The sequence below is a fragment of the Lepidothrix coronata genome, unplaced genomic scaffold (genome assembly GCF_001604755.1).
Source record: "Lepidothrix coronata isolate B3197 unplaced genomic scaffold, Lepidothrix_coronata-1.0 Scaffold213, whole genome shotgun sequence".
Taxonomy (NCBI): Eukaryota; Metazoa; Chordata; class Aves; order Passeriformes; family Pipridae; genus Lepidothrix; species Lepidothrix coronata.
In genome coordinates, this window is record NW_016690393.1 from 513,576 (window position 1) to 523,219 (window position 9,644).

Here is a 9,644-nt window from a genome sequence, read left to right on the forward strand (position 1 = left end):
ACCAGGACCCCCAGGGCCCTTTCCCAGCTCTGCTTTTCCAGCCTCTCATTCCCAGTCTGTCCATCCATCCTGGGTTGCCCCATCCCAAGGGCAGAATCCAGCACCTCCCCTTGTTGGAATTCCCATGGTTGGTGATTCCCAGCCCCACAATTCGTGGAGGTCTCTCTGCAAGGCCTCCCTGCCTTTGAGGGAATCAACTGCTCCTCCCAGTTTAGTATCATCAGCAAACTGAAGTGTTCCTTCAAAGTCCAGCATCCAAGTCATTAATGAAGATGTTGAAGAGAACTGGGCTGAGGATGGAGCCCTGGGTCTGAGTTTTTAAAATTATTTACGGTTTTAACAACTGAAGAAGTGGTCCTGGTGTCTTCCAGCAGCTGAGCAAGATGAGTAGCAAGTCACTCATACTCTGGATTTCCACATGAAACAGGAGAGCTGTGACCTCACCTCTGTCTTGTGTGCTCATGTCTCGTGAACAGAGAACATACAAAGGCACTAAATCTGCTCTTCTCTGCAGCTGGTCACTGCTCTGAATCCCTTGGCCAGCTTATCTCATGCAACTCTCTTCTGCTCATTCAGGTTTGTGCCAATCCACAAGTTCAAACACATTGATCTGAGGGCAGGAGCTGACACTGTGAGAGTTTCTCTGTGCCAGCTGCCCCTGGATGCCCCGAGGTGTGCAGATCACCTGTGGAGAAAGGAGATGCTGCTGCTTTGCCCTCACTGTCCACAGGGGTGTCCACCCAGGGAACCAGCACACCACAGCTCAGCTGCTGGAAATTCCTGTCAGGCAGGATTCAGGTTTTCAAAGATTTAGGGCTGATGCCAGTTTGGGGGCACCTTCAGAGTGCAGCATATCAGAAGCAGCCCATGGGACCAGGGTTTATAAATAATTACCTGCTTTTTCTGCTGGTCACAAACTGCCCTGTCATGGTGATGTGCCAAACCCAAGCAGACAAGACACTTGTCTTTGATCCAGAATCTGCAGAATATTTAATTTCTGCACTCTTGTTTAATTCCTTAGAGGAAGCCAACATTGTGGCTTTGTGGAGGTATTTCCCCACCTTTGACAGCAAATATCTTTTATCTCAGCCTGTTTTCTTTTGTTATTTTTAGGGTGTGGTACAACAGGTATTAGAATAAATTTTGTGGTCATGCTTTTCAGTGCTGGTTTGATTAATATAAATCAGGCTTGCACAGAGCACCTGATCTGAAGGATTAGGGCCACCAACAGGTAACTATAGTTTTCTTTACTGCTACCTTGAGTCTCACTAGTGCCTGCTCTCAGCTCTGAAGAAGAGAAAGCCTTGGCTGGTATCTCCTACCTTGTTTTAGTTCATGAAATAACAACGTGTTGGTTGTGCAGCACTGGCTGAAGAGCAGTTCCTGTGTGTTTTGTCAGCCAGACACTTGTGTTTGGAGCCTGCAGTTGCCTAAGAGTAACTGCCAGCTCTGGAGACATGGAGGTTATGAAATAACTGCTGTCTTGAACCAGAGGAGAAAGGGTAAAAAGCTGAGGAAATGTCATTTGTGCCTTTGGAGAGTCTGCAGGAGCACTGGAGAGATGGACCAGAACACCCTGCTTTGGGAAGCACTGGAAGGGGCTGGAGCAATGCTTCCTGCTGCATGATGAGTTCCTGACTCCTGTGTCACCCTGCAGGTATTGCTTTGTCTGCTACCTGAAGGCTTCTAGGTGGGACTTTTCAGCCCTTCCTGGGAAAGGTGACCCAGGGAATCCACTCACACCACGAAGGCTGCAGTGGGAATGCACCGTTGCTTTTTTATGTATCTAACTCTGTTCAATAGTGTTGAAAGGGAAGAGAATTCTTGGTCAGTCGGTTGTCCTGCATTTCCTAAAGGGCCAAGAGCCTTTCCAGCACCTGCAAATGAAAGAGGAGGAGATAAAGCTTTGCTCTTCCAAAGCTCCTTTGGCTTCTGCCGGGCACAAACCCGACCCAGCCCAGGAGCTGTGCAGTCACTGCTGTGTTTTCATGCTAAACTTCCCAAGTCTGGTTCCCTGGCAAGGCTGGCACCTCAGGCAAGGTCTAGGCAAAGCACAGCTCAAGGCCTCTGGCAGCAGCTGAGCAAGCTCAAGTCTCCTCAGCTTACCCAGGCTCAGAGTCAGGCTTAGCAAGAGTCCTGTGAGCGTTGGACGTGACGTGACTCATGTCCCAGCTCGGTGACAGACCTCCCATGTGTTCCTGGGGCCTCAGGCAGCTCCCTGGGGTCCTTTCCCTCTTGGTCTCTGGAGGGAGGTCTCGTCCCAGGATGGCTTTATCTCCCCGGAAGAAAAATTGACTGGGGTAAACAAGCAGCATAATTAGTGCGAATTAAAATAATGTGAAAAATGCCTTATTAATCATCCAAAGGCTTGTAAGCAGCGCAGGAAAATATGTTTTTAATTATAAACATGATTTATGTAAAGTTGATGGACCTCCCCTTTAAATTTAAACTCCAGAATGGGAGAAAATGAAGGCTAGTAATTTATTTGTTTCTACTTTCAAGGCTACCTCCCAGTTGCCTGCCTGGCTTTGACTTGGGCTTCATGCAAAAACTTGCAGTGCTGCGAGCCTGGAGCCACTGAAGTGGCTCTTTGCCTTTCTTAATGCTCTTCATTCTGCTGGAGTATTTAAGCAATCACTCAGCAGGGCCCTTGCTGGGCAGACGTGCTTTTGTTTCCAGTGCTCTTGGTGGTGTTCAGAAAGCAACAAGTTAATGGCCTTGAATTGAGCCAGGCCTCCTACAGACAGACACTGTCTGAGTTTCCCTCATTAATCCCGGCCTGCTCCCCTTCCCGCTGAAGCTGCTGCTCTCCTGTCGGGTACCTGAGTCCTGACTTGCAGCAGCTCCTGCCATTCCCACCTCGGCCCTGCTGAGCCAGCTGGGTTGCACAAACCCCTTCCAGCACGTTCAGAGGAAAGCTCCAAACTGACTTTTGCCGTGCTGAAAAGCCACGTGAAGCGCCTTTAGTTGGTTTCGGGGGTTTTTTTCCCCCCCCTCTTCCTTTTTAGCAGAGCAACATTAACTTTAAAAGCCTTTCTGAGCGTATCTGCCCTGGTTTTGTTCCCAGCATTCCAAGGCCTGTGGTCTGTGGCTCACAGGCAATGCCAGCGTGGCCTGTTGAACCTCCCAAGCAGAAGAGATGATTTCATAGCTCTTCACTGGCACTGCCCTGGTGAGTCTGGAGCCAGGCATTGTTACCCTTTGGAAAGTCTGGTCCTGGCTCTTGCCAGAGGATGGTGGATTTCCTTGGAGATTCCAAGATTGTTTTGGCTGGAAGGGAACTTTATCACCACCTATTCTGACCCTTCACATAACCCTTTCATGTAGGGATTAGGGCATCAAGCCTGGGATTTAGACTTGGACCTGGAACTAGTCCTTCAGAAAGGGTTTTGATCCAGCCATGATGCTGAGGGCTCCAGTCCATGGCAAAGAACCCTTTGCCTCCCCAGGTACCTCATTCCTCTCCCAGCATCCTGATTTCACAGATGGGCTAGAAATTGGAAGGCAGGAGGGAACAGGGGAGGTGAAGAGAACAAGGAGCTGGGGGGTATTTCTGATGCTGTCCCTTCCAAAATAAGTACATTGTAAAATCCACTGAAAATTGGAGCTTTCTCAGGATCTTCCTGACAGCACAGCAAAGTGGGAACAGCAGTTCTTTGTGGTGATTTCAGTGGTTACAACAGTAACCATCAAATTCTTCTGACCAGGGGCGTGTGAGACCAGACACAATTGTCTTCTCTCCTCCTTCTCAGGGAATGGCACCACCATTTGTGAGTTGTAGAGCTCAGGATAAATGAGACCTGAATGATTTCAATAGAACAGGGCTATGAGCAGAAGGAACCTCCATGTGCACACACCAGCAGCTTTTGGCACTGCATCCTAGTGGAAGCTGGAAGAGCTTCCCTCTGTCGTTGGCGTTGGGATGAGCCCCAGCTCGTCCCCACTGGATTCCCGATGGGAATCAAAGACCTGAACTGTTTTTCCTGAGCACAAATGAAAGATGCACAGGTTCAGTGCCCAGAAGTGAGGGTGAGGCTGCAGGGATCAGGCTGTTCAGGGATTTGGGGAGCATCCTTCCATCTCTAAACACAGATGGAGGGAAACCGAGTCAGGCAGTCTTTGTTCTCCTGGTCCATCAGCTGGATCTCATCTGTCAGTCAGAGCAGTGCCACCACTTCTGGTTTGGTGCCACATTGGGGGAAATTAGTCCAGGAGAGGATCCACAGTGAGGATCACTTTTGCTATTGTAGCTGTTCCTCTGCCTTGACAGGGGGTGGCTGGCACATGTCCTTGTGTGCAGTGTCCTTAGACACTGATTCCAACAGAACATTCTGATTTTAACTGTGTTGTCACATATGTTTTCAGGGCAAGATAAAAATTACTAGAAAACTGAGGACTAGGGAGGGATTTTTGGAGGACTCTCCTGCATAGTGAGGTGCTCTGGAGGAAAAGGAGTTGTCAGCTCTGTGCCTAATCAGCAAAGCTCTGGAGTTTGTGCTTTTAGCTCTTGCTGAAGGCAGTAAGTTCCTGTGTGGAAGTGCCTGGCTGAATGGGAGCTTGTGTTGCTGAGAAAGTGGGGCACAGTGCAGGAAATCACCTTTGTAGCAGCCCTGAGTGCTAATCTGAAGTGAATAGGATACTGCTACCTCTGTGAGGGAGAGCACAAGCACTGCCCACTCAGCTGGAGCACAGGCAGGGAAAGGCAAAGGAATCTGAGCCCTGTGTGCCTCTGCTTTTCCCTCCTGCCCAGAGGCTGCGTGGCATGGCAGGAGGTGTCCTCCCACCAAAGGCTTTTATTCTTGAATACATGGTCTTTGACCCACGGCGGGATGAGCAGGAGCTGGCTGTGGTTGGAAAGCAGGGATGGCAAAGCTCACTGGCAAGTCTGACGTGTCAGCACCTGCCTGCAGCTCCCAGCCTGTTGGTCCATGGCTGTTTCCAGGAAGGAGGAACATCCTGGTGAGGTTTGGACCCTGCTGCTCTAAGCTGTGCTCCCTGGTATTAAATAACCCCAAAGAGCCCTCACTTGCAGGCACCAACACAGCGTGGGAGCAGCAGCTTGGGTTTGGGGTGGGGTGTGAGTGTCACTGCTGTGTTCAGGTTGATTTTGCAGTCCAGAGGACCCTTTGTAGCTCTTGCAATTCCATGTTGGGAGGGGTTGGGGAGTTCTGGGGGATTGCAGCCACATCTTTGGAATATGAAACTGTCTTTCAGCTCGGGTGAAGTGGGAAGGTCTCGTTCGCAATCCCAGGTCGCAGATGCCGAGCTCACACCTCTGTGGTGTGAGGGGGGAACACTGGGGGATCTGCTGCACAGGGGGATCTTCTCCAGGGTCACTGGATGTGGCTTTCCTCATCTGGGGAGAAGAAAGATTGCCTGATCTCCCCTCAGGCTGCCTCCTCACCCCTGGGACCGAGCTGGAGGTGTGGTGCTGTCCCCCCCTCACCTGGGCAGGTCCGTGTCCCTGCAGTCTGTAATTAAACAGCCACACGGTTTTTTCCACATTTAGTGCCAAGGGTGGATGTGAAGAGGTCGCTCAAGGTTGCACAGAAAACTTGAGTCTGGCTTTTCCACAGCTTCGAGTGACTTCTTCCCTACTGAGAGGAGCCTCGTTAGGAAGGTTGGAATGTGTTTACAGACACTCACACAGAGGCTGAATGTACTTGGAGAAATGTGTGTGCAGTAACTCCAGCTTTACAATAGGATGTTGATTTAATTTCCCTCTCACACAAATCTCAGAGCAGTTTGTCTAATTAAGGCTTTCCAAAGCCCTGCAAGGTAGGGTGTTATTATGCAGGAGGAAGAGAAGCAGGGGGCAAACCCTGCTGAGAATAGAACCCTCTTGTATTCTAGGAAGCTGGGAGCGAGTGAGGGCAGGGAAGGACTTGCACATTCAGGAGAATCCCATCCTTTCAAGTGTGTGCAGAACTAAAACCAGTGGATGTTTCTAGCACCAGGCACACAGAGGTGTTTCTTTCCTACCTGTGAGGTTTGGTTCCCCTCAGCTGGGCCGTGGAGGCTGCACAATTCCAGGTGCCTGCACAATTCCAGGTGCCTGCACACAGCTCCCTTCCTCCTCCAGCGGCAGGACACGCTCTCCCTTTGGATCAGGGCACGGCTCTGAGGCTGCACTTGGCTGGCTGCAGTGTGGAGGCTGTGACCTGGATGCTTTCCTACTGGGTTTGGGTATCAAAGCCTCCCTAATGGGGCACCTGAAGGTGTAGACAGAGGGAGGGGCAGGAACAACCTCGGCGATAAACTCCATTGTGTGGGAGGGTGGAGCCTGTCCATGGCCTCGGGAAGGAGTCAGGTGATGGCATGTTATCTTTGAGGAGCTCAGATACCAATTTTCTCCCTAATGAAAATGAGAAATGAGGAACGACCCTTTTAACGTTCGTTCGGAGTGTGGCAGAAGCCCTGCCCTTACTAGACAAGAATCCACACTGGGGTGAGAGGTTTTGAATTCCCCCCAAGTCCAGAAAAATGGTCATTTGCAACTCGTGCCTTGTTAGAGCCAACAGAATCTGCTCTGCAGACAAGGGCTGGCCTCTTCAGGATGTGATGCCTGGAGGTGACAGCATCCCTTGGTGCTAAATCCTTAAAAAACCTGTTGAGTGCTGAACTCTTGTGGGTTTTGGTTGTTGTTGTTTTTTTCTCAGTGCTATAAAATGTTTGGATTTGAGACCACTTCTGCCAGCTTTTACATTTTAAAGGCTCAGACTGTTTATTGCTTTTCTCCAGTGTCCTGCTGTCACTGAGGAATCTCAGCTCTCTTGTGTATGTGTTACCTTGAATCAGTGGATTTCTAAATCTTGTGGCAGTACAGAAATGCTTGGAAAAAAATGCAGCCAGAGTATTCCACAAGCATGAAGAGCAGAGGCAAAGAAAAGTCACTGAAACCACATTAAAAAGCTGAGGAGTTTGACTTCTGTCATTTTATCTTTTCACAATTCAAGGCAGAAGGAACCTGTTACGTGCTCTGTTAAAATACCTATGAAAACCTTACCAAATTTTGGCCAGACCTCTCCTGGGTTAGCAGAGGAGCTGTGATGGGAGGGCAGGGCTTGCTGCAGTTTTGCTGAGCGTGCTGTGCCTGCTGGAGGGGAGCTCTGAGCTGCTCCAGCCGAATCCAGTGACAGAGAAAATGGCTGCGGCAGCCGAGTCGTTCTTCCAAACATGATACACCAGCAGCGTGCCAAGGATCTTGCTGACATCCAAGGGGCTGAGAGCTGCCACAGGGGATGGAATCAGCAGCATTAACACTGGCTGATGGCAGAGCTGGAGAGCAGGATGTGTCTGGGAGGGATCTGGCAGAGCCCATGGAGGAGGAGGGCTGGCTGGCCCCCATGGATGAGATAATATTTGGTCGGCCCTGTATGTGTTGCTCACAAGCAGCTCCTCTGAAAAGACCAGAGCTCAGGGGCTCTTACAGACTTAATCAAACAGAGGGATAACAGAATAGTTTTGTGTGTCACTCCTCCTGGAAGGAGGAGTTTTCTTGCATGAGAATTCTTGGAGATCCAAATAGTCCCTTCTCTTGCTGGGCCGGAAAGTGAAACGCACAAACTCTTCCCAAAAAAGATGGGGAAAATCAAGTCCACATCAACAGAATCTTGGTCTTCTAACCTTAAAATATTTGAGGTTTGATGCTTTATAGGCTTTTAGAAGTATCTTAAGAGTTGACATTAGAAATTTTAATTGAATCCAAAAATTTCCTGTGCGAAATGATGACCTATTCACATAGTCCAGCCACTTTGAAGTAGCAAACCTTGCCCTGTAAAAACAGAAACTCACAAACCGACCTTTTCTTGCCAGAAGCACATTCCAATAAGTTGGCTTTTCATATTTAGAAAACAGAATTAAAACCCCCAAACAATCCACCACTTCTCTGCTGAGTCCAAACCCAGGGGATCAGCTCCCATGGGAGGTGATGTCATAAAAAATAGTCCAAGTGTGCTGTGTTTTAACACTGATAATTATATTTTTTTACCTGAGAGACCTTTGCTGTTCCAGACACCCCAGTTTTGGATGTGCTGGCACAGCACAGTGAGAAGTGTTGTACCAGCCTGGCTGTGTCCTGATGGATTGTAGGAGGGAAAACCTCTGAGAGCCCTGATTTCCAGGCTTTGCCCTGGGAAATCTACCCAGTAACTTCCTTCCTACTGTCCAGTGAACTTGCCTAAAATCCCTTGTACCTACCTGGCACTCCTCTGACAGCAAGTGGGACCCTTAAAGGCTGCTCCAAAATTCCTGCTTGTGGCCAGAAATACGGTTACAACTTGTTGATTCCTTCTCCCTCCGTGCCAGAGAGGGACCAGCTGCCGTGGCTGGTGTGAGCTGCAATTCTGGCATCTTGGAAAGGAAACTGCAGCTGGAAGTGTTGCTCTGAGCTGCTCTTTGGAGGATGGAGGTGGAGACGACCATAGTTGAGTTTGCAGCAGAGAAATAGGGAAGAGTGTGAATGTAGGGCCGAGGATGAGAGGGAAGAGGTCCAGGAGCAGAGCAGAGCAGAGCCCCTGGACTGCAAATCAGGAGGGCTGTCTTCCCAAAATGTACTGAAGGGAAGGTGCCCTACCCCTGATTTACAAGTGAGAAGAGAAACCCCAGCCATTTCAGAGGAACATGGGGCAGGGAGAGGGGCGAGGCACAGCAGGAGGATGGTGCAACCTCAGCTTATCTGTTGTTATCAGATGTCACCACCCCCTGCTCCAGCCTGACCCAGAGCTCAGGGCTGTGGCCACGGGTCCTGTGTCAGGCCTGGAGCTCAGCAGAGGATTGCAGGATGTCTTGGAAAACATTCCTGGCTGCAGTGGATTCTCCAGGAGGCTGTTACCTCCCTGGGAATCTGGTCCTGCCAGAGGGAAGGAGAGCAAGGGGCGCTGATCTGTGAGTGGTGGAAGTGACAGTGAGCAAACAATCATTGGGAAATGACAGAGACTGAGGTTGTCCCCATCCCTGGAAGTGTTCAAGGCCAGGTTGGACGGGGCTTGGAGCAACCTGGAACAGTGGGAGGTGTCCCTGCCCATGGCAGGGGGTGGAATGAGATGGGCTTTGGGGTTCCTTCCCATCCAAACCATTCTGTGATTCTGTGACAGCCCATGGGCTTTTCTGGTGGCCTTAGGTGGAAATATTGATGGCAGTGTGATCCCTGGCAATATAATCCCTGGCAATGCATGGAGGAGGAGGAGGAGGAGGAGGAAGTGCCTCAACAAATGTTGACCAAAAAGGACAGGAAAAATTAGACCAAAGTAACCTCCATCACCCCTAAAACACAAGGATGGGGGACAGTGCCATAGATTTGGTGTTACTGGTGTGTGTCCAGTTCCTGCCTGGCACTCTGAGGGGCTGAGCTGGTCCTTTGGGAGTTGGAGGTGTTTCTGGGGGGGAGGGGGTGTTGGGAAATTGGTCTCTTTACTGGGTGTAACAGCTCCCAGATCTTCTCCTCCCTCCACCCAAAAATCAAACAGAAACGGCTCAAATGAAATTTATACCTCCTTGAACAACGTTCACTGCGAGTGGTCCTAATTAGCGCTCCCCTAAATGGCTGTGATTAGTTAGCAGCTGATGGAATATTTACTCCAGGACTTCTTCTTAAAAAAAAAAAATAAATCTGAACAAAACACAAAAAAACCACCCCCTGCAAA